General features: G+C 41.0%; 2 long non-coding RNA genes across 2 annotated transcripts in view; one reads left to right on the forward strand and one right to left on the reverse strand.

The window, feature by feature from the left end:
• Window positions 1–24,419, forward strand: part of LOC136325123 (uncharacterized) — a 34,668-nt gene that overhangs the window by 6,024 nt on the left and 4,225 nt on the right. Inside the window, exon 2 of the long non-coding RNA XR_010729206.1 lies at window positions 18,493–18,601. This is a non-coding gene — a long non-coding RNA (uncharacterized lncRNA). The remainder of the gene's footprint in view (window positions 1–18,492; window positions 18,602–24,419) is intronic.
• On the reverse strand, window positions 21,673–22,485 carry LOC136325124 (uncharacterized). The gene is made up of 3 exons (XR_010729207.1): window positions 22,349–22,485; window positions 21,948–22,082; window positions 21,673–21,762 (listed from the first exon to the last, which is right to left on the reverse strand). It is a non-coding gene; the product is annotated as an uncharacterized lncRNA (long non-coding RNA).

The following is a 24,419-nucleotide window of genomic DNA, read 5'->3' on the forward strand; positions in this document are numbered from 1 at the left end:
TTGGGTAATATAAACATTTTGAAAATGTTATTTCTTCCTATCCACAAACATAGTATATCCTTCCATTTATTTGTGTCTTCTTCAATTTCTTATAGTTTTCTGAGTAAAGGTCTTTTACCTCTTTGGTTAAATTTATTCCTAGATATTTAATGCTTTCTTATGCAATTGTAAATGGAATTGTTTTCTTAATTTCTCTTTCTTATAGTTTGTTATTGGTGTATAAAATGCAACTAATTTCTGAACATTAACTTTGTATTCTGTATTTTACTGAATTCATTTATTCTAATAGTTTTTTTCATGAAATCTTTAGGGTCCTCATGTCATCTGCAAATGACAGTTGTACTTCTTTATTTCCAATCTGAATGCCATTTATTTATTTATTTTGCAAAAGAGACAGATACAGGGAGAGACAGATAAACAGGAAGGGAGAAAGATGAGAAGCATCAACATGTACTTCCAACACTTTTAGTTGTTCATTGATTGCTTCTTATATGTGCCTTGACCAGGGTGCTCCAGCTGAGCCAATGATCCCTTGCTCAAGCCTGTGACATTGGACTCAAGTCAGCAACCTTGGACTTCAGGACAGCAATCTTTGGGTTCAAGCCAGCGACCATAGGGTCATATCCCTAATCTCATGCTTAAGCCAGTGACCCTATACTCACGCTGGTGAGCCTATGCTCAAGCCGGATGAGCCCACGCTCAAGCTAGTGACCTCAAGGTTTTTTACCTGAGTTGTTAGTGCCCGAGGTTGACATTCTAATCCGCTGTGCCACCACCTAGTGAGGCGCCTTTTATTTTTTTCTTGTCTGATTTCTGTGGCTAGGACTTCTAATATTGTGTTGAATTAAAGTGGTAAAGGTGGCCTGACCTATGGTGGCACAGTGGATAAAATGTTGACCTGGAATGCTGAGGTCGCTGGTTCAAATCCCTGGGCTTACCTGGTCAGGGCACATACAAGAAGCAACTACTACGAGATGATGCGATGATGCATCCTGCTCCTCTTTTCTCCCTTCCTGTCTCCCTCTCTCTCTCCTCTTTAAAAAAATCAACAAATAAAATCTTTTTTAAAAAAATGGTAAAGGTGAACATCCTTGTCTTGTTCCTGATCTTAAAAAGCTTTCGGCTTTTCACCACTGAGAATGGTGTTAACTGGGGGTTTGTCATATATATAGCCTTTATTATATTGAGCTATGTTCCTTTTATTGCTACTTTACTGAGAGTTTTTATCATACATGGATGTTGAATTATCTCAAATATTTTTTCTGTATCTATTGATATGGTCATATTATTTTATCCTTAAATTTGTTTAGGTGGTATATCACATTAATTGAATCAACCTAGCATTACAGGAATAAATCCCACTAACTGTTGATAGAACTTTCTAATAATTCTTTGTATTTCTGTGGTGTCAGTTGTCACTTTTCCTTCATTTCTGTTTTCTTTTCTTTTTTAATTTGGGTTCTCTCTCTTTTTTCCTGATGAATCTCATTAAAGGATTATTCATTTTGTTTATCTTTTCAAAGAACCAGTTCTTACTTTCACAGATCTTTGTTTGTTTGTTTGTTCTTATATAGTCTCTAGTTTATTTCCACTCTGGTGTTTATTTTCTTCCTTCTACTCACTTTAGGTTTTTTTCCTCCATAGTTTCTTTAGGTTTAAGATTCAATTGTTTATTTGAGATTTTTGTTGTTGTTGTTTCTAGAGGTAGGCCTGTATAACTTTGAATTTCCCTCTTGAAATTGGTTTGGCTGTATCCATTTATCATCATGAAATGCCCTTCTTTGTCTCTTGTTATAGCCCTTGTCTTAAAGTCTATTTTTTTTTCTGGGTACAGGTATTGCTACTCTAGCTTTTTTGTTTGTTTGTTTCCATTTGCATAAAATACCTTTTCTATTCCTTTACTTTCTGTCTCTATGTGTCCACTCAGCCTGCTTCAGTCGCTTGCCTGCCTTTCCTCATAGGCATTTGAGTTTTTAGCTCCAACATAAATTTGTGATCAACTATTCTCAAATGCATGCTCAGTAGTGTTAGCATTCCCCACTGCAGCTAGTTAGTATGATTACCTATGCTCTATAAAGACTATTTCACATTTTCCTTTGATAACCAAATCTTCTACCTCCTCTGTTCACCTTTCAACTGATGACTGCTTCATTTTTATCAGTGTACATAAATATCCTCTGGTCTTTTCATGTAACCCCCCCCCCACCTTCTCCTTCCTGGCCCTAATTGACCTCATTTCCCATTCCATCTACTGCACCATATTTTCTTTCTTCAAGATTTAAAAAAATAATCATATGAAATTATTGTTTTTGTACATCAAAAACTGTAAGATTTCAGCGACGTTGTTCTCCTGGAACACTGTTAACTCTCATTCCCCATTCTATATTCAGTGTAATCTGACTTCTGTTCCATCATGCCACTAATACTGCTCTGGTTAAGGTTATCAACTGCTTCCATGTTGCCAAAACCAAAAGAAAGTCCCTGTTCTTGCCTTTTTTAGGTAGCTTTAGACTCTGTTGGCCACTCTTTCCTCCTTGAAACACTACCCTTTCTGAATACTCCATAGGCTGTTTTACTGGTTTCCCCCTCTCTCCCTGTCCTCTATGTCAGTGGTTTTCAACCTTTTTACACTGGGGACTGGTGAAAATAAGGTGAGTTATTTCAGGGACCGCTAAGGCAAAAATAAACCCGAGCATAAGCGAATTCGACTAAAATTATTGGGTCTATAATCTTCATACAATATCAGACTGGTTAACTCTTTTGCAGACTAACACAAAATTTCTAGAGGGCCAGTTCATGGACTGGCAGCTGAAAAATCACTGTTCTAAGTAATACACTTCCTCCAGACTTGGAATTACAGTCATGAATCACTTAACAAAGGGATATTCTAAGAAATGTGTCATTAGGTAATTTCATTGTGGGAACATCATAAAGTGCAATAACAGAAATCTAGATGGTATAGCAGCTATACTATAGCCTACTACTGTGCTATCATTTTATATCACTGGCAATCAGTAGGTTTGTTTACACCAGTATAATCACAAACCCATGAATAATGCATTGCTCTATGATATTATGACAGCTATGACATCACTGGATGACAGGAATTTTTCAGCTCCATTATCATCTTATGAGACCACCATCACATACACCGTCCATCACTGACCGAAACATCATTATATGGTGTATGACTATAGTTCCCCTGCTCTTTTCTTTCTATGCTCTCTTCCTAGGAATTCTATTTATACCCATAATTTTAAATTTAATCTCTATTCTGCTTACTACCATATCTATTTTTTTATTTCAGATATCTCCTCAAAACTTCTATGCAGCCTGATATCTATACTTGCATCCCATCTAGAATCTCAACATTAACATGTCCAAAATATAATGTTAATATCCATCCCAAACCTGTTTTTTCTCTAGTTTTTTTTCAATGTCAGTAAGTGGCATAAGCTATACACCTTGCTTTCTTCTTTAAGCTATCCCTTACCCCTTCCATATTCAATCCATAAGCAAATTTTGTCCTAATTCCACTTGCAAAATATATCTGCAGGTGGCCTACCTCTTTCCATTTCTATCATTACCACTGGAATCTCACCTGAACTGGCAATGATCCCATTAAGTTTACTTTTTTCTCTCTGCCTCTGCTCTATGCACATTCTATTGTACATAGTAGAGTGATCTTTGAAAAATGTAAACCTGGTGATATTATGTCCTTGCTTAAGCCCTCTGAAGGCTTTCTATTACCCTTACAAGAAAAATCTAAACTTTTCGTAGTCTACAAGGTCCTGGTGAACCAGTTATTGCTTATCTTTTCAGGTTCACTTGCTTGCCTCAGTTCCTGTGGCTCCCGCTGCTCATGGTTAGTTTTATTATCAAGTTCTTCTAGCCTCAGAGCCTTTATGAATGCTATTCCCATTGCCTTTCAAAGGGCTCATTTTTATTTTCTTGCTTCCTAAATATATACACTGCTTTATACATCTAAATAGCTAGGAATTTAATAAGATGTTTTAATTATAGACCAAAAACAAATGTTTGTGACTTAAGTGTTTACAGTTCTATTTTAGTTAAATTTTTTTTTAAATTTTAGCTAGAGAGAGAGAGGGAGAGAGGAACAGACAGGGACAGACAGACAGACAGGAAGGGAGAGCTATGAGAAGCATCAATTCTTCATTGCGGCAGCTTAGTTGTTCATTGATTGCTTTCTCATACGTGCCTTGACCAGGGGCTCCAGCCAAGCCCCTTGCTCAAACCAGCGACCTTAGGCTCAAGCCAGTAACCTTCGGCCTCAAGCCAGAGATCATGGGGTCATGTCTGTGATCCCACACTCAAGCCGGCAACCGTACTTAAGGTGGTGACCTTGGGGTTTTAAACCTGAGTCCTCAGCATCCCAGGTTGATGATCTATCCACTGCACCATCATCTGGTCAGGCCCATTTTTCTGTTATTAATTACAAAACCAAAACTACAATTATACTGGCTTTTGTATTTACCTCTGTAGCTACCTTTGCTGTTGTTCTTTACTTCTTTGGGCAAATATGGACTTAGAGACAGATTTTGACAGAGAAAGTAGTTGAAAAGAGAATGGGGACAGACTTCAGAAGGACTTACTCTCCAAAGAGAGAACCTGCCTAGTTTTAGTCAAATAAATCACAAAAGTAACCAGATTCCCAAGTTTATATTAGTGTATAATAGTAGCAGTAGATAATTTCCTCACATGATTGTTGTCATAAAGACCAAGAAATGTTCTCAGATATCAACATAGCAAAATCAAGAATTAAATAGTTTTTGTTCAGAATTCCAGGTTTATAGAATATTTGATATTTTAGTATCTTGGAGACCTAAACCAGTTAGGGTGACCCTATTATTTTTGGGTTATCTCAGAGCACAAATTGCTTTACATTTTCCTGGTTGCTTCTGGGAAGTGCTCAGTCATTTTGGAAACAGAGCAGTGCGTCAATATGGGCTTCCTGCATAGCCTCCTCTGGTCAAGTTCTTGCCCCTAAGGTATAGATTGGACTGCAGAATTGGCTTGTAGTTGTTGTTCTTTTAAAATTCAGTATCATTAAATGATGTTTTGTGTTATTTGACTAATAGGAGTAGCTAGAGTTGTTTTCATTGATAGTACTTTTAATAGTTGTCAAAAATACAGTCATATAATATGGAGGCTTAAAGATACACTTTCGGGAGAATTTTATTCAGCCCTTAGGGTTATAACTTCCTTTTCTGCTCAGAAGTATTTTTACTGCCCTTATCGGAGCTATTGGAATTGGCAACTGAGAAACTAATTTAGTAGATTAGGCTAAAGATTAGGCTAAAGTAACTATGACTGCAAGAGTCCCCATGTTTGTACTGTCTGTGGCCTACAAGGAAGTGCCAAACTCAAAATATGTGTAAGAGGAGGGTTTTGGAAGCCATAAAGCATACATAAGGCAAGTTTCCCCAGGAAGAATTAGTGGGTATCATTTCCACATGTAAAACAGCTCTTAAGAGCGGGATTATGATATATAATTCCAGAAGGATTAAACACTTAAATGTGTAAAGGTAAGACCTTTAAGCATTTAGAAATAGGAGACTATCGTTTTTTAAATCACTGCACAAGGAAGAAGGGCTTAACCGAGATACAAAAAGTTCTAATGGGAAAGATTGATAAACCTGACTAGGTTAAAATTAAGAACTGTTCATCGAGAGACACCAACAAGAAAATGCAAAAACAATCTACAAACTTAGAAAAGATACTTGTAACACATATAGCTGACAAAGAAAGTAGTATTCAGATTATGCATGCACACACACACACACACACACACACAAATAGAAAAGGACAAAGCCAATGGAAAAACTACTCCAACACATTAAAACAGATATTCCACAACAAGAAGAAACATAAATGGTGAATAAACATGAAAAAATTGTTCAACTTCATTAGTAATTAGGGAAATGCAATGTAAGATTATAGTGAAATAGCCTGACCTGTGGTGGCACAATGGATAAAAGCATCGACCTGAAATGCTGAGGTTGCCAGTTCAAAACCCCAGGCTTGCCTGGTCATGACACATAAGGGAGTTGATGCTTTCTGCTCCTCCCCTTTTCTCTCTCTGTCTCTCTCTCTCTAAAATGAATAAATAAAATCTTTTTTAAAAGTTGATAAAAAATTTTTTTAAAAGATTATAGTGAAATATCACATAAAACCCACTTAATTGACTAAAATTAAGTTTTATAATCACCAGTCACAAAGATCAATAGAAAGTCTTACTTCTGGTGGGACTTTAAATATATACAACTACTTTGGACTCAATTTGGTAATATCTTAATAGTTGAAAATTCACATACCCAGCAATTCCACTAGATTGTACCCTTACAATAACTTTTGCACTTGTGCATAAGGAGACATCCATAAGGATATTCACAGTAAGACTGAAACTTTGTATTTCTATCATCTTTTCTGAAACACATTGGATAGATGTGTCAATTGATGGATGCTGGTGCCAATTCAATGCCAGCAAGAATCCCTGATTTGGTGTGCAGTGAAGAAGAAACTTTATTCAATGCAAACAGCTCAACTGTGATGCAGCTCGGATGTGGAACAGCTCAATTATGAGACAGCATGAGTTGGAACAGTACATTTGTAAGGTGGCCCTGGGGCGAGGCAACTCTCAGGTGAGGCTCATCTCTAGTGAAGTAGCTCTGCTCCACTCTGGTCCACTCCACCTTCTCTGCTCTGGTCCAATGAGACATCTTTGGTATTTCATATCCAGCTGGGGAAATGCAGTCCTCATTGTCCAGTGGAAGGGGAAAGTGCACTCACTCTCTGAGCCAGAGAGGAGGTGATTTATAAAGAGAAGTCCCAGATCCTGGTCCCTGATTGGTGCTTCCTCATTGCAAATGAGATTCCAAATTTTCAAAATTTGACTGGTCCAGAAAGCACTGTCCCCATTGGTCAGAAGGGAGCCTGTTCTGCTTGGTCAGTGAAGATGTTACTGAGGATAGATGCAAAGCCCTGATTGGATGGGGGAAGTCTCAGTCCTATTGGTTGAAATAAGACTCCAGGAACTCCTTCATGCTTCATGAGTATTGGCTCAGAATGAGGTGCCAGCACAGAGTTCAGTCCAGGCCTCTCCCTGCAGTGTGGTTTGTGAGAGGCTCGTGTTTAGAAATGGCTGCTAGGCTCTGTTTTTTATTTATTTTTAAAATTATATGTATTTTATTATTTTAAATCTTAAAAATCTTCAAAGTAAATACATATTTGAACATTATAATTCAACTGGCCTACTTATTTTTATATTCTTCCAAAAGAACATTTATAATTGATTCTCTACTTTGGGTTAAATGAGTCACTCAGTTTTATATTTTGAAGTGTTCTCCAAACAGGACTGTGCTTAGTAATGCCAATTTTAGTAGTTATCATTCTGTAGCAGATGCTAAACTATGTGTGGGTTTAGAGGTGATCTTAGCTATAGTGCACATAAGATTAATAGTATGTACTATGTGATGTACTAGATATATCTGTAAATTACTACCTAGGAATCTCTGCTGAATCCTGAACATCAGTTTTCATTTCTTAGGCCCATGGAGGGCAGCAGACAGGACCAAAAAACCTATTTTGGTGAACTTTAATGAACTTTTAAATTCTGGCTAGAAATATTTCCTCAGTGGATGAAAAGCATTCTTTGGTATTTATCAATAAAAATGTAACTCCAGCCCTGGCCAGATAGCTCAATTTGTTAAGAGTGTCATCTTTATATGCCAAGTTGTGGATTTGATCCCCAATCAGAGTACACACAAGAATCAACCAATGAATGCATAAAAAAGTAGAACAGCAAATCAATCTCTTTCTCTCTTTCTCTCTCTCTTGCCCCTGCTCCCTTTCTTTGAAATCAATCAATACATATTTTAAAGTTAAAGAAATAAAATACAACTCTAGTAAAATAAAATATAATTGATCTGTTTTCCACTGAATCTGAATACTTAACCTGTGGCTTTGATTTTCTAGGGTAGTTACAACTTCACAACTCTTAACGGCTAAGGTAATAATGATGGTTGTCCATTCCATTTTTTCTCCCAGCATTTTCATTCATCTGTCTGTCTTTGGATCAACCCAGCTTCTAGATGTGCCACAATCTAACCAACCAATACTGTGTGTCAGCTCAGGTTCTTCCAAGTTTCCAGACCTTCCATGAGCAGCAAAATGTGTTGCTGTTGGCTCTGTTTTTAAATTTGAGCCCACTTAGCCACTAGGAGACCTTCTTGGTAGTTATCTTCTATCTCAAAAGTCTACATCTCTGGTCCATTCCTGAATCAGGTAGAACTTCCGTTTTGTGCATAATTCCTCAGAGAAGTGCTTAAAATAAACAGAGAAGAATTTCATAAAACTATTCATTCTTTTGTGTTTTATCCTGAATAATTTTAACATATTATCTGGCAAGTAAGTCACCTCTAAGAAAATGTAAACTGAAAATAGATTTTTTTTTCTTCCTTGTCTAGACTACTTAATTTTGTTCTTCTTTGCTATTGTCTAATTCCAAAAGAAGCAGCCTGGTGTGAAATCTGTGGGAAGGATGCTATTCAGAGTTTAATTTAATTATCTAGAAACTCAGTGGAAACCCAGCGGAAAGAATGTAGATTTTTCTAGAAGATGCTAAAAATTCTTTGAAAAATTAAGACAATTTATAGACATAATTTCACTAAAATAGGTTTAATCATTAGAGTTAGAAATTGAATAAATGAATAAATGATTGAATGAATAGTTGATTCAAAATGCATTATTAGTGAATTAGAAATAATTATGTCATTTTGTCCTAAATATATTCCTCTAAGTAATCATTAACATTATATATATTTTTTTCTTTTTCTTTTTTTGTATTTTTCCGAAGCTGGAAATGGGGAGAGACAGTCAGACAGACTCCCGCATGCGACCAACCGGGATCCACCCGGCACGCCCACCAGGGGCCGATGCTCTGCCCTTCCGGGGCATCGCTCTGTCGCGACCAGAGCCACTCTAGCGCCTGGGGCAGAGGCCAAGGAGCCATTCCCAGCGCCTGGGCCATCTTTGCTCCAATGGAGCCTCGCTGAGGGAGGGAAAGAGAGAGACAGAGAGGAAGGAGAGGGGGAGGGGTGGAGAAGCAGATGGGCGCTTCTCCTGTGTGCCCTGGCCAGGAATCAAACCCGGGACCCCTTGCACGCCAGGCCAACGCTCTACCACTGAGCCAACCGGCCAGGGCCAATCATTAACATTATATAGAAAACTTTTAGCCTGACCTGTGGTGGCACAGTGGATAAAGCGTCAACCTGGAAATGCTGAGGTCGCCGGTTCAAAACCCTGGGCTTGCCTGGTCAAGGCACATATGGGAGTTGATGCTTCCAGCTCCTCTCCCCTTCTCTCTCTCTCCCTCTCTCTCTCCTCTCTAAAAATGAATAAATAAAATTAAAAAAAAAATTTTTTTAAAAGCCTTCAGATGACGGCAGCCCCAACTTGCATCTTGACTATAATGTTATAAGAGACTGTTGGGCAGATAAAATATATTATGCTCACTTTGTTAAAGATGGCGCTGCCCACGTGGAAGCCGTTGCCCAGGTGATGTTAATGTGTGTTGGGGGCGGGCTGTGGGCAGGCAGGATCCTTGTAGCCTGGGGCTTGGTTTTAGGACTAAGCCTTTCCCACCCTTTTTGATGCAGGGTGATGCAATCCCATCATGTCTCTGATAAGTGATTTTGTATTAGAGACTTCCCTATTTTGTAGATTGGATTAAAAGTTTTGATTTCTACACTATAAAATGGGGGCAGAACAGGAGCTTGCTCTCTCAGTTCCTGAGATTCACATTAGAGGAAAGAGCAGAGAAAGGCCACATGGAGGAGGCCAGGAGAAGCAGCCACGATGGCAGAGTGTTGAGTGAGAAGCCAGTTTGTGCAGAGTTTGTGCAGGGAGAAGGAACGAGATGGGGAACAGAGGTGAATAAGTCTGGTGAGCTAGAAACCTTTGATTCTAGGAAACTCGGATAAGTCAGTAGCTTTGTGAGCACTGAATGTGAGTGGGTTTTGGAGCCCAGTGTGTGTTTACTTGCCCGCCGGGTGCAAGCTAGGATTAAAAATGACGGCCCACCAGTTTTTGGCTCCGTTGTTTCTTTACTGGCTGTCCGAATCCAATGCGAACCTGTATGGGCCAGGCGGCTGTGATAGTGGCCCTGGCTACTGGCTTTACACAGCTCAATCACCATTTCAATAAAACCAATCATAAAGAAATAATCAAATACACAGGTACATGAAAAGGTGCTCAGCATCACTAATCTGGGAAATGCGAGTCATAATCACAATGAGATACTACATCACAAGTTAATGTAGCTACTATAAAGAAGAAAAAAGTAGCAAGTTGGTGAAGACATGGTGTAAAGCCAGAAGCCACGGCCACTATCACAGCAGCCTGGCCCATGCAGGTTCGCATTGGATTCGGGCAGTCGGTAAAGAAACAGCGAAGCCAAGAACTGATGGGCTGTCATCTTTAATTCTAGCTTGCACCCGGTGGGCAAGTAAAAACACACACTGGGCTCCAAAACCCACTCACATTCAGTGCTCACAAAGCTACTGACTTATCCGAGTTTCCTAGAATCAAAGGTTTCTAACTCACCTGACTTATTCACCTCTGTTCCCCATCTCCTTCCTTCTCCAGCATCAAACTGCACAAACTGGCCTCTCACTCAATACTCCGCCATCTTGGCTGCTTCTCCTGGCCACATGGCCTCTTTCTGCTCTCTGCTCTGCTCCCTCTGCTCTCTCATGCTAATCATCCCAGAAACCAAGAGCGCAAGCTCTCGTTCTGCCCCCATTTTATAGTGTAGAAATCCAAACCTTTAATCCAATATACAAAACAGGGAAGTCTCTAATACAAAGTCACTTCTCTGAGGCATGATTGGATTGCACCGCCCCTACATCAAAAAGGGTAGGAAAGGCTTAATCCCAAAACCAAGCCCCAGGCTACAACGATCCTGCCTGCCCACAGAGACACACATTAATATCACCTGGGCAACAGCCTCCACGTGGGGAGCGGCGCCATTTTTAACAAAGTGAGCATAATACATTTTATCTGCCCAACACATGGATATTTTGGAGCCCTTTTGCACTTTTGGTGGGAATGTAAATTGGCACAGCCACTATAAAATACAGTGTTGAGGTTCCTCAAAAAATTAAAATAGAACTACCATGTAATCTAGCAACTTTCCACTTCTGGGTACTTATCTAAAGGAAAAAGAAACACTAAAAACAGTATCTGCACCCCTATGTTCATTGCAGCATTATTCACAACAGCCAAGACATAGAAATAATCTAAATGTCCACTGATGGATAAAGAAATGAACGGATGAAGAAAATGTGGCATGTGGTATGTGGCATGTGTGTGTGTGTGTGTGTGAAATATTATTCAGCCATAAAAAGATGGAAATTCTGCCATTTGTGACAATGTAGATGGATTTTGAAGGCATTATGTTACATGAAATAAGACAAATACCATACGATCTCTTTTATATGTGGAATCTAACACAAACAAAAAAAAATAGTGAAGAGATTGGCAGTTATAGAGATGAGGGATTGTTGTAAGGTACCAAAAAGCTAAAAATTGATATTGATATTCTGGGAAGGAAGGTCAGGCTTTCCTATCAGGCTTTCCTGTCCTGTCCCTCCTTTAGGGAAGGGAGGGAGAAGAATGTAGAAGTTTCTGGCTTGCAAAAACAATGGGTCATTCAGTTTTAAATATAAAATAAAGGTTAACCTAGAAACTTCTCTTTCAATAGGAGGCAGAATTTACATAACACCTTGCATTGATTGTAGTTCCTCCCTTCTCCCTGGAATCTTGAGGGTAAAATACCTCTAGGCTAGTGAGGGAAGATGAACCCTGAAAGATTTGTAAACGTCTTTGATTGTCGTTTAATCAAAGACGTTTGATTAAAGACGTTGTCTTTACCTTGAAAGTCTTAATGTTTCTGCATATCCCCTAAACAAATGTCACCAGCTTGTACCATGATGTCATGCTCTCTCCCACCCGTGTGTGATCAAGGGTATATAAGCAACCCCTGAACTATTTTTGGGACTGCACGATTTGGGCTTGTAGATGCCCCGTTCAGCTATATGCGACTGGCATATTTAATAAATCTCCTCCTCTAATAAAACTCTTCAAAATTCATCTGGACTGAATGTCTCTACATGAACTCGATGAAATGAGGTACAGTGCCTTTCAGAATCTGGGGTATGATACTTTATAACAGGATGAGGGTGCAAGAAATGGATGAAGGAAGTCAAAAGGTATGAACATCCAGTTATAAAATACAGGTACATAAATCATTGCACATCAATGCTGGCCATAGTATTAATCCTGTACTGTATATTTGAAGGTTGCTAGAGTGTAATACTTAGAAGTTCTCCTTGCAAGAAAAAAAATTTTAAGACTGTGTGGCATGGATGTTATGTGGCAACTATTTTTTAATACATGCATCTGTTGTAAGGTACCAAAAGTTACAAAATTAATATTTTAGAAAGATTAAATTACATTTTATTAATTTGGGCTAGGCGCAGAGAGAGATTTTGTAGATGGGATTTCTATGCTTGTGTGATTAGCATAAAATCAAGATGGTTGATGGCATTGTGTTGTAAATGCAAAGGGGAAGGAGACTTGGATTCTCTGACCTCCCCCCACACCTGTGAGGAAAGCAAGTGAATAGCTAGCCAGGTGCAGGCAAAGAAAGATGAAATTAAACCTTTTTTTATATTAATGGGCCATTTTCAGGCATTTGTCCCCATGGAAACTACCTCTCCCTTCCTGAAAGCATGTAGTTAATGTATGTATCTCTGAACAAAGGAATAGCAAATGAACACTAAAAAATATAGGAATGTCTTTTAATATGTAAAGTGACATTTTTACCATTGTGTTACCTTGTAAGTTTTAATGTGAAGAAACATCTTTTTATGAATCCTATAGACAGATGTTATAAACTTGCTAATTAATTGTGTCCCATCGCCCCTCCCTTCATCCTTTTCCCAAATCTGTGTGAATGAAAACAAATGTTATAAGCTTATGCTGTGATGTCAGGCTTTTACCCCGCCCATGTATAATTAAGAGTATATAACCAGCCCCTTGAATATTATAGACACACATGATTGGGGACTGCCCCATGTAAGCTATATGCAGCTGGCATATTTAATAAATTTCCTCCTCTAATAAAACTCTTCAAAACTTATCTGGACTGGGTGTCTCTACGTCAACTCGATGAAATGAGGTACAGTGCCTTTCAGAATCTGGGGTGCATTACTTTATAACATATGGGGGCTCATCTGGGATCCAGTGTTTTGTGTCACCGGCTAGAGACACCCCGAATCGGACGGACTCTCTGCTGAGCTGCCCAGCCCCACTTGAATTTCGAGGAGAGGCACCACCTGAGACGTTCCAGGGCTCCTGGTCTTCCTGTGGGGTTCAGACAGTTCTCCAATAGACACCGCAGTTCCCAAATTTGACAATTTGTATAATTTGGCCGAGAACTTGAGGAGGTCGGTAAAGCAACTTTTTTTGTTTTACTGAATTTTCTAGCTTTCCTCTGAACTCTTGCTTTTGCTTCTCTATGTTTTTGGGTACAGCGAAATAGATCAGATGTATTCAGCATGTTCGCTGTACACTCTCCAAGACCGAGACGTCAGTGGAGGGTTTCTAGGTTCTGCCTCAGACTCTAGGGGATATCTGCTCTTACTCTGGAGGGACATTAGTGAGAACTGAATGGACCAGGTTCACCAGTTCTGCCTTGGGCCTTCAGAGACGTCGGGTTCTCTAGAGCAGTGGTCCCCAATCCCCGGGCCGCAGACCGGTACCAGTCCATGGGCCATTTGGTAGCAGTCCGCAGAGAAAGAATAAATAACTTACATTATTTCTATTTTATTTATATTTAAGTCTGAACGATGTTTTATTTTTTAAAAATGGCCAGATTCCCTCTGTTACATCCATCTAAGACTCACTCTTGACGCTTGTCTCGGTCACGTGATACATTTATCCATCCCATCCTAAAGGCCGGTCTGTGAAAATATTTTCTGACATTAAACTGGTCTGTGGCCCAAAAAGGTTGGGAACCACTGCTCTAGAGAACTATTAGTGGGGACTTCGTTTGTGCTCTAGGAAGGTATAGTGGACATTGGATCCGTCTAGGATTAGTCAGTCTCGCATCTCACTGAATTAGTGGAGACTGAGCTAACCTGGATTGATTAATCTTGCCTCAAACTTCCAAAGACTTCTCTGTGTTTGTCGAGATCTGTCTTTGTTTTAATGTTACTGTCTAAAACCTCTAATTAAGAAATCTCTGGTGCCTAAGCCAAAGTTCTGGGAACACGGCTAGGAGAACACCGGAGAGGCCTCAAGGAGGAGCCCTTCTCTCGTCTATGAAAGCGCGCTCGTGTGTGTGTGTGTGTGTGTGTGTGTGTGTGTGTGTGTGTGTGTAAGTCCTTTTTTAAATGTCTAAATGTGTCTGTTTTAAGGCCTGGTTTAGGTCTTTTGTATTAAAATTGGAAGCTTCTGACTAAAAAGCAATCTTAAGTGGCGAATCGTTATTCTTTGTTCTCAAGTTAGCTTTGGGGCGCCCTGTGAGGTTTCTCCTCTGAAGGAAGTTCTTCTCTTCTGTTGGCTTCTTTACTTTGTCTTGCGTAATAATTACTACCTCTATAGTCAAACACCTTTTATTCTGAATGCTAGTTAATTATCTGTCTTATCTTTTTGGGGTTGTTTTTGTTGTTTTAAAAAAATTTTTTTTCTTTTGTATTTTTCTGAAGCTGGAAACGGGGAGAGACAGTCAGACAGACTCCCGCATGCGCCTGACCGGGATCCACCCGGCACACCCGCCAGGGGCGATGCTCTTCCCACCAGGGGGCGATGCTCTGCCCCTCCGGGGCATCGCTCTGCCGCGACCAGAGCCACTCTAGCACCTGGGGCAGAGGCCACAGAGCCATCCCCAGCGCCCGGGCCATCTTTGCTCCAATGGAGCCTTGGCTGCGGGAGGGGAAGAGAGAGACAGAGAGGAAAGCGCGGCGGAGGGGTGGAGAAGCAAATGGGCGCTTCTCCTGTGTGCCCTGGCCGGGAATCAAACCCGGGTCCCCCACACGCCAGGCCGATGCTCTACCGCTGAGCCAACCGGCCAGGGCTTATCTTTTTGTTTTTATCAGTGCACTAATTTCTGGATTTTTCTGAAATAGTTTTAATTTTGTAATTAGTAACCTTGGCTATTAAATATGGGAGGAGGGGCCAGTTCATAGAAAACCCATTAGGTTATCTTCTAAAGCACTTTCAAGAAGCTTATGAAGACAACCGTGGGTATGGAATTAAATGGTCTAAGAGAAGTCTTTGCATTCTCTGTGAATCAGAATGGCCAACTTTTCTGGTTAAATGGCTCAAAGCTGGGACTTTTAATCTCCAGATAGTAAAAGCAGTATGGAATATAGTAACTGGGAATCCAGGCTGTCCCAATCAGTTTTCATACATTGATCAATGGCTAAATTTAACATTAAATCTGCCACAATGGCTAAAAGCTTGCTCGATACAAAGAGGGTGCCAGATTTGGGTCTAATGCAAGAAGGGAATATAAAGAGTGCCCCAGGGCCTCCTGTTCTCACAGAGCCTCCTGAGGAAACTGAGTTGCCACCCTACTAGGTCAAAATCTAGAGCCCCTGAGCCTACACAGCAGCTACGGGAGGAGGCTATAACTTCCACTGTTACATCCCCTTCCCACACTCGGAGTGGATCAGAGTGGAGTATGGGCTGAGAAGGGGTCCTATCTTGCCACTCAGGGAAGCCCTCCCCCCCTTTGGGAACTGACCCTGACCATGAGGAAAGGCCCTTCCTTGTGTATGTCCCATTCTCCACCAGTGATCTATATAATTGGAAAAGCCAAAATCCTCCATTCTCAGAGAAACCTCAAGTTCTGATAGGGCTTATAGAATCTGTCCTACAAACTCATAGACCTACCTGGGAAGACTGCCAGCAACTTTTAAATACCCTCTTCACTTCAGAAGAGAAGGATAGAATCAGACAGGAAAGTAAAAACCTAGGGCCTAGAGGTAGATCAATAGAGGAAAATAGGGACAGCATCGAGGCAGCTTTCCCCTTCACTAGACCTAAATGGGGTCACAAGTCCCAGGAGGGAAAAGCTTTGTTGGACGCTTTTCATTGGTATCTCTTAGAGGGACTAAAGGCTGCAGCCCAAAGGCCCACCAACCTCTCGAAGGTTGCTGGAATTATCCAGGATCCACAGGAATTCCCTGCCACATTTTTTGAACGCCTTTGTGAAGCATACCAAGTGTATACCCCCATAGACCCGGATGCTACCGAAAACAGCGTGGCTATTAATTTGGCTTTTGTGACCCAGTTAGCCCCAGATATTAAAAAGAAACTTCAAAAGCTAAAGGGTTTGAGGGCATGAGTAAGTCCCAGTTAATTTCAATAGCTCAGAAAGTTTTTCATACTAGGGAGACAATTGAGGTAAAACAGGATAATAGAATAGCTAAAGTAGTAGCAGCAGTGCTCCTAGAGACAAACTCTTTTAAGATCAAGGGGCCCCCAAGAGAGAGAAATGAAAATAAAGGAAAAAGAAGAAATTTAAGGAAGAAACAGCTTTTTATGAATCCTATAGACAGATGTTATAAACTTGCTAATGAATTGTCTCATCTCCCCTCCCTTCATCCTTTTCCTAAACCTGTGTAGCTAAAGACAAAGGTTATAAGCTTATGCTGTAATGTCACACTTTTTCCCCGCCCATGTATAATTAAGGGTATATAACCAGCCCCTAGAATATTATAGACACACATGATTTGGGACTGCCCCGTGTAAGCTATATGCGGCTGGCATATTTAATAAATTTCCTCCTTTAATAAAACTCTTCAAAATTTATCTGGACTGGGTGTCTCTACGTCAACTCGATGAAATGAGGTACAGTGCCTTTCAGAATCTGGGGTGCAGTACTTTATAACACATCTATCAAATCATTATGTTGTACATCCAAAACTAATATAATGTTATATGTAAATATCTTGATTTAAAAATAATACTTGACATTTCACCCTCAATGGGAAAAGTCAGTATCTCCAGTCTTACCCTGATCAAAAGTATAAAGCAGCAATCATCCTGACCCTCCCGAGAAGATTCCTTAGAACCCCACTTGAAGTTATCATGCTCCATACTTTCACACAGCTTGCTAAAGATTTTTTTAAAGCTTTTATTATAGAAAACTTCAAACATAAAAAATGGCTAGTATAATGAACCAGCATGTACTAATGACCCAGGATCAATAAATACCAACTCATGGCTAAACTTGTTTTATCCTTGCCAACATCCACTTCCTCTTCTTCTAAATTATTCTGAAGCAAATACCAGTCATCAGCTCATTTCATCTCTAAATACTTCAATATGTATCTCTAAAAACATAACTCAAATACCACTGTGGCACTTTAAAAATTAACAACAATACCCAGAGATGAATTAAAGTCAGTTGAGGCCTTGGATGCAAAAGAAAATATTGGGCCCCTTAAAAAAACAAAGAGACAGGGAAAATAAAAATACATGTTAACCATATTTTTAAATAAAAAATATTACGTACTATTAATGTTAAAATTACACATATGAAACCAAATTTGGTGTCATTAGAAAAAACTGTAAAGTTGGGGTTTTGCAGGGCCCTTCAGAAGTTGGGGCCCAGGTTGCCTGGTCAAGGCACATATGGGAGTTGATGCTTCCAGCTCCTCCCCTCTGTCTCTCTCTCTCCTCTCTAAAATGAATAAATAAAAGTAAAAAATAAAATAAAAAAAAAGCCTGACCTGTGGTGGCGCAGTGGATAAAGCGTCGACCTGGAAATGCTGAGGTCGCCGGTTCAAAACCCTGGCTTGCCTGGTCAAGGCACATATGGGAGTTGATGCTTCCAGCTCCTCCCCTCTGTCTCTCTCTCTCCTCTCTAAAATGAATAAATAAAAGTAAAAAAAATAGAAGTTGGGGCCCAGGGCACGCGCCACTGCAACTGCCATTAAATCCACCTCTGACAATCCCTTAATATCAGCAATATGCGGTACTGATCACATTTTCCCAATTGTCTTATAAACTTTTAAGAACATTTTATTTATTAATTTTACAGAGAGGAGAGAGTGGTAGGGTGAGCAAGAAGTATCAACTCATAGTTGCTTCACTTTAGTTGTTCATCAATTGCTTGTCATCTGTGTCCTGATCAGGCAAGCCCAGGGTTTCACACCAGCAATCTCAGCATTCCAGGTCAATGTTCTATCCACTGCACTAGAACAGGTCAGGCTGTCTTATAATTTTAAAATAGTTTAAATCAAAATTCAAATGGACCTGGCCAGTTGGCTCAGTAACAGTGTCAGCCTGGTGTGTGGATGTCCTGGGTTCAACTCTCAGTCAGGGCACACAGCAGAAGCACCCATCTGCTTCTTCACCCCTCTCACATCTCTCTCTCTCTCTCTCCCCCTCCTGCAGCCATGGCTCAATTGGAGTGAGTTGGCCCCGGGTGCTGAGGATGGCTCCATGGCTTCCACCTCATGCACTAAGAAGAGCTCAGTTACTGAGCAATGGAGCAATGCCCCAGGTAGGCAGAACATTACCCCTTAGTGGGCTTGCTGGGTGGATTCTTGCTAAGGTATATGCGGGAATCTGTTTCTGCCTCCCCTCTTCTCACTGAATTAAAAAAAAAGAGAGGCCCTGGCCGGTTTGCTCAGTGGTAGAGCGTAGGCCTGGCATGCAGAAGTACCGGGTTCGATTCCCAGCCAGGGCACACAGGAGAAGCGCCTATCTGCTTCTCCACCCCTCCCCTCTCCTTCCTCTCTGTCTCTCTCTTCCCCTCCCGCAGCCCAGGCTCCACTGGAGCAAAGATAGCCCGGGCGCTGGGGATGGTTCCTCGGCCTCTGCCCCAGGCGCTAGAGTGGCTCTGGTCGCAACATAGCGATGCCCCCGAGGGGTAGAGCATCGCCCCCTGGTGGGCAGAGCGTCGCCCCCTGATGGGCGTGCCGGGTGGATCCCGGTCAGGCTCATGCGGGAGTCTGTCTGACTGTCTCTCCCCATTTCCGGCTTCAGAAAAATACAGAAGAAAAAAAAAAAAAAGAAAGAATTAGTCATAGTTTGGATATAGCTTTTAGAATTTTTTTTTAATTTTATTTATTCATTTTTAGAGAGGAGAGAGAGGGGGAGAGAGAGAAATAGAGAGAGAGAAGGGGGGAGGAGCTGGAAGCATCAATTCCCATATGTGCCTTGACCAGGCAAGCCCAGGGTTTCCAGCCGGTGACCTCAGCATTTCCAGGTCAACGCTTTATCCACTGCGCCACCACAGGTCAGGCTAGATTTATTTTGATCTATAGATTTCTTCAAAATCCCCCCCCCCCCCAATTTAATTTGTTTGTGGAACAAATTGGTTTGTCTTACAGAGTGTTCTGCAGTTTAGATTTTGTTGATTGTAACTTCATGGTGTTATGGAACATGTTCCTTTGTCCTATTTTTTGTAGCTTGTTAGATTAATAAAGATTCAATAAACTTATTAAATGTTAATAACAGCCCATTGGATTACACCTCTTTGGTAGACCAATTAGAGTGGTGCTTCTTTCAAGAAAGGTTTAGTAGACCCTGGCCAGTTGGCTCAGTGGTAGAGCACTGGCCTGGCATGTGGAAGTCTCGGGTTCAATTCTGGCCAGGGCACACAGGAGAAGTGCCCATCTGCTTCTCCACCCTTCCCCCTCTCCCTTCTCTTTACCTCTCTCTTCTCCTTCCGCAGCCAAGGCTCCACTGGAGCAAGTTGGTCTGGCGCTGAGGGTGGCACAATGGCCTCTGCCTCAGGCACTAAAATGGCTCTGGTTCCAATGGAGCAATGGCCCCAGATGGGCAGAGCATCGCTCCATAGGGCTCTTGCCGAGTGGATCCCTTCCAGGTGTATGTGGGAGTCTGTCTCTCTGTCTTCCCACTTCTCATTTAAAAAAAATAAAAAATAAAGAAAAGAAGAAAGAGAAAGAAAGAGAGAAAGAGAGAGAGAGAGAGAGAGGGAGGGTGGGAGGGAGAGAGGAAGGAAGGAAGGAAGGAAGGAAGGAAGGAAGGAAGGAAGGAAGGAAAGAAGGAAAGAAGGAAAGAAGGAAAGAAGGAAAGAAAAGTTTAGTCTATTGTAGTTCCCCAGTTCCAGTTTGAACTAGGATAAATGGTGGAGGTGGAGATAAAAGTTGTGGGACAAGATAGTGCAGAAGAAAACTTTTAGAATGGAATGGAAGCTGCACTTTGCCTCACTTCCTTACAACCTCTGTTCCCAATATTTCCCTTTTCTCTTAGAGTGTCAGAGTGCACTTCACTTCTCTGGACTTCCTCTCCTTTAGTCACATCATTCTGGAGACATTTTTGGCACCTGGGTGAATCAAAAAACCTTCTAATTTGTGAGGATGTAAAAAGGAGATATTCTTTTTCTTTCTTCCTTTTTTTTTTTTTTTACAGAGACAGAGAGAGGGATAGACGGGGACAGACAGACAGGAACAGAGAGATGAGAAGCATCAATCATTAGTTTTTCGTTGCGCATTGCAACACCTTAATTGTTCATTGATTGCCTTCTAATACGTGCCTTGACTGCGGGCCTTCAGCAGACCAAGTAATCCCTTGCTCGAGCCAACGACCTTGGGCTCAAGCTGGTGAGCTTTTGCTCAAACCAGATGAGCCCTCGCTCAAGCTGGCAACCTCGTGGTCTCGAACCTGGGTCTTCCGCATCCCAGTCCGATGCTCTATCCACTACACCACCACCCTGTCAGGCAAAAGGAGATACTCTTAACTTCCCACTCAGTGTTCAAATCTTTCATCTGGGATGGAGTGTTCTAGACCCCCCCCCCACCTCAATTCTGGAAACATAGTTGATCACTTTCTTCTTGGTGGTAACAGTATACCTCAAATGTTTCCTGTATAAGATATGTGAGTTCCTTGAGGTTGAGAACTATGTGTTCTTTATTTTTGTAGTTGCAGTGCTGTGCACAGGGCCTGGTTGTATCAGTCAAGTTCCTGGCAGGAAACTCAGGGCATTGTCAAACCATGTGTTTGTGGATAGTTTAACAAAAGGACTGTTACAAAGGTGTGAGCAGGGTTTAGTGAAAGCAACCAGGAATGGTGCAGCATCCCAAGGTTAATAACAACAGGGCTTGGTGAATGGGCAAAGGGAGGGAATGGCTACCAAAACTCAGCAAGAGGGCTGCATGGAGCTCAGAATGGAGGGGCACAGCCAATCCATATGGACCCATCAAGCAGGGAATCAGGGGAATAATTACCTCAACTTCACTTTTCTCCCACCCTTTGCTCTCTTGCTCATGTCTGCCATTGGCCGAACTGAATCAGAACCTCAAGGTCACGAGAGCATATTGCTGCACACCATACAGGCCACACAGGTCAGCCCCCCAGGTGTACTGAGAACTGGCTGGAGTAGATGGAAGAGATCTAGTACAGGAGCTCTCTGCATCCCCTCTTAGCCTTTTCCAGCACAGGATATCTATCTGTAAGTTCTACCAACTGTTGTATCATTGCATAGTGATTTCAATTCAGTTACAGTCTGACCTGAAGTCTAAAATGTTCGCCATTGTCAGTGGCCTTAGGTATGGGGAGGTGAAGTTAGGAGAAAGTTGAAGGGAGGGGAACAATGAAAATAATCACCATAAAATATAACTGCTCCTAAGGTGCCTGCCACCTGTGTTCCCTGGATCCAGTTAGCATATCTTCAGGGTTATGGCCCAGGGTAATGTTCTGTAGAATATCAAGACAAACAAGTTCCATCCAGATATTAATACAGTGGGATGTGATTTAGCCCTGAGGCAGGACAGTTAAGATATCATACTGTTCTTGACACATGATGGCAAACTAGTTATTTTTGCTGATAGAGGAGGGGGTATTGAAAGCATTTTCTAGGTCATTAGCTGCTTTCTAAGTACCAGAAAGTGTTGCCTTTGGGGAAGTCAGCTCACAGCAATCCTGCTGAGAGAAAGCCAACCTCACCCCACACTCTGATCTCCTGCTGGTGCCTCCAATTAGCCAAATGCAGCTGAAACACAATCCTATAGGTCAGCCTGTGGGGACACAGAGGAGAGTAGAGAACATGGAGATTAGGTCTGAAGATGCAAATGGAAGCCACCCACCACACTTATATGTGACATAATATATAGTGCTTGTCTGACAAATGAATATGTCAATGGCTTCAGCTCTCATGTTAAGGGAAGCTTGCTTTCTCAGTAATAGACTTAAGTTAGGAGTCATGTTCCTGGGCAGGAAGCTGTCTGAACCAAAGTGATTGAAATTTTACTGCCAGTACATGATGCACTTTCTGACTACTTACTGTACAATGGAGACAGCTAGTGAGTGCAGGATTTGAGATTTTGAAAGTTCTAGGGTCCTCTGCTGATTCATCATGGTTCGCGAGTCTCTTTAATTTGGAGTTTTATCACAATCTCATTCCTCCCCTTTTCAGCTCAGACTGGGTCACATTCTTCTTTTTGGAGACTATCAGGAGGTACAGGATGTTAAAAAGATATTGGCACCTATGGACAAAGCTTGAAGACATGCTAAGTGAAATAAGCTGGTCACAATAAGACAAATACTGCGTGACTGCAATGATACGAGGTTCCTAGAGTAGTCATACTCAGAGACAGAGTAGAAGGGTGGTTGTCATGTATTCGGGGGTGAGGAAATGGGGAGTTGCTGTTGAATAGATATAGGGTTTCAGTTTTGCAAGAGTTCTGGAGATGGATGGCAGTAGTAGTTGCACAAGAATATAAATGTACTTACTGCCACTGAACTCTAACACTTAAAAATGGTTAAGATGATAAATTTTGTTACATGTAATTTGCCACACAAACACACAAAAAGATATTAGCACCTTATATAGAAAAGCACATGGGTTTTAGAGGTGCTTCAACTGATTAAAAATCCCAGCATTAGCACTTACTAGCTATGTGGCCTTGGGCAAGTTACTTGATCACTGGGAGCCTCAATTTCCTTACTTCTAAATTGGAATTGCCAATATCCTTCTCACTGATTACTGAGAGAATCAGGGAGGAAATATGCATAAACACTTCCAGCAGAAGCTGTCTCTAGATGTTGATTTCTTCTCCTTCAAAACAAAACCATGGGGGCCCCAGCAGGTTAGCTAAAGCATCTTCCTGAAACACCAAGGTTTTGGGGTTTGATCCCCAGTCAGGGCACACACGGGAAGTGACCTAAGAACACACAACTACCATATTCCTCCACGTATAAGACATACCGTTTTTTGAAAAATTTGGAGTCTAAAAACTGGGTAGGTCTTCTACAGTGGTTGTAGATTTTTTTTAACTTGTATTTCTTGCTTTTTCGCGCTTGTTTTGCGCTCATTGTTGAAGACAGTGATTCGTCATCAGACACAGATGAGGACAAGCTAATGGATGGGAGTTTTGACAGTGATGAGGAGTTGTATGAATTTTATAATGAATAAAACTTGAGTTCAATAACTTTATGTAAAACTTTTTTTTTTTCCAAAATTCGGGCCCAAAATTATGGTGCATCTTATACATGTGAGCGTCTTATACATGGGGGAATATCTGCCCCTCTGCATAATTGCTGTTAAAAAAAAAAAAGTAAATTTCAGTGCACACCATGCCTGGTAGAATTGACCAGAGGGAATTGGGAAAGGCTAAAGCAAAAAAACAAGCAAAACCATCCCAAAACAAAAATACAAGCTCTACCAAAAAAAAAAAAAAATCGGAAAACATTGCTTTTGTGTTTGGGCCTTGAGAATGGAGTGCTAGGAACATTAAGAACATAGAGGAATTTCTGGGTTTTCTTCCTTTCTCATCTCTCGCCTACAACTTCTGTCTTATAATGAACAATTTTTAAATTTTATTAATTTGAGAGAGAGTGGTCTAGCTGTTGCTGCCCTTATTTATGCATTCATTGGTTGATTCTTGTGTGTACCCTGACGGGGGATCAAACCCACAACCTTCATGCACTGGGATGACATTCCAACCCAGTTGCTCAGCCAGGGCCACACCTTCTGCCTTTCGATTGAGCAAGAAAACAATCCATGGACAGCCCCCTTGAAGCAGGCAAATAAAGCTTACCCTTTAATTCATGTGTAAAGAGACCATGGCTTTCTTTACTTAGAGAGTATGGGCCAATTAAGGCAAAAGATAGAGCTCTAAGGAAGTCCTAGGCAAGGAGGCGTCAGAATTCAATTGCATGCTCTAAGCAGAATTAAACTAAGCTCACATTGAGAAGTCACATTTAAAATGAAAAAAACTTTAGAGTGTACCTCATAATTTAGAAATATTGTCACATAAATGTCTTTTATTTAGGCTTTTTAACGTTTAATTTAAATTTTGAAATGGTTAAGCATTTGCATGGTTCTAAACTCAAAACAGTATTAAAAAGTACAC

This window comes from Saccopteryx bilineata, chromosome 2 (genome assembly GCF_036850765.1).
Source record: "Saccopteryx bilineata isolate mSacBil1 chromosome 2, mSacBil1_pri_phased_curated, whole genome shotgun sequence".
Taxonomy (NCBI): Eukaryota; Metazoa; Chordata; class Mammalia; order Chiroptera; family Emballonuridae; genus Saccopteryx; species Saccopteryx bilineata.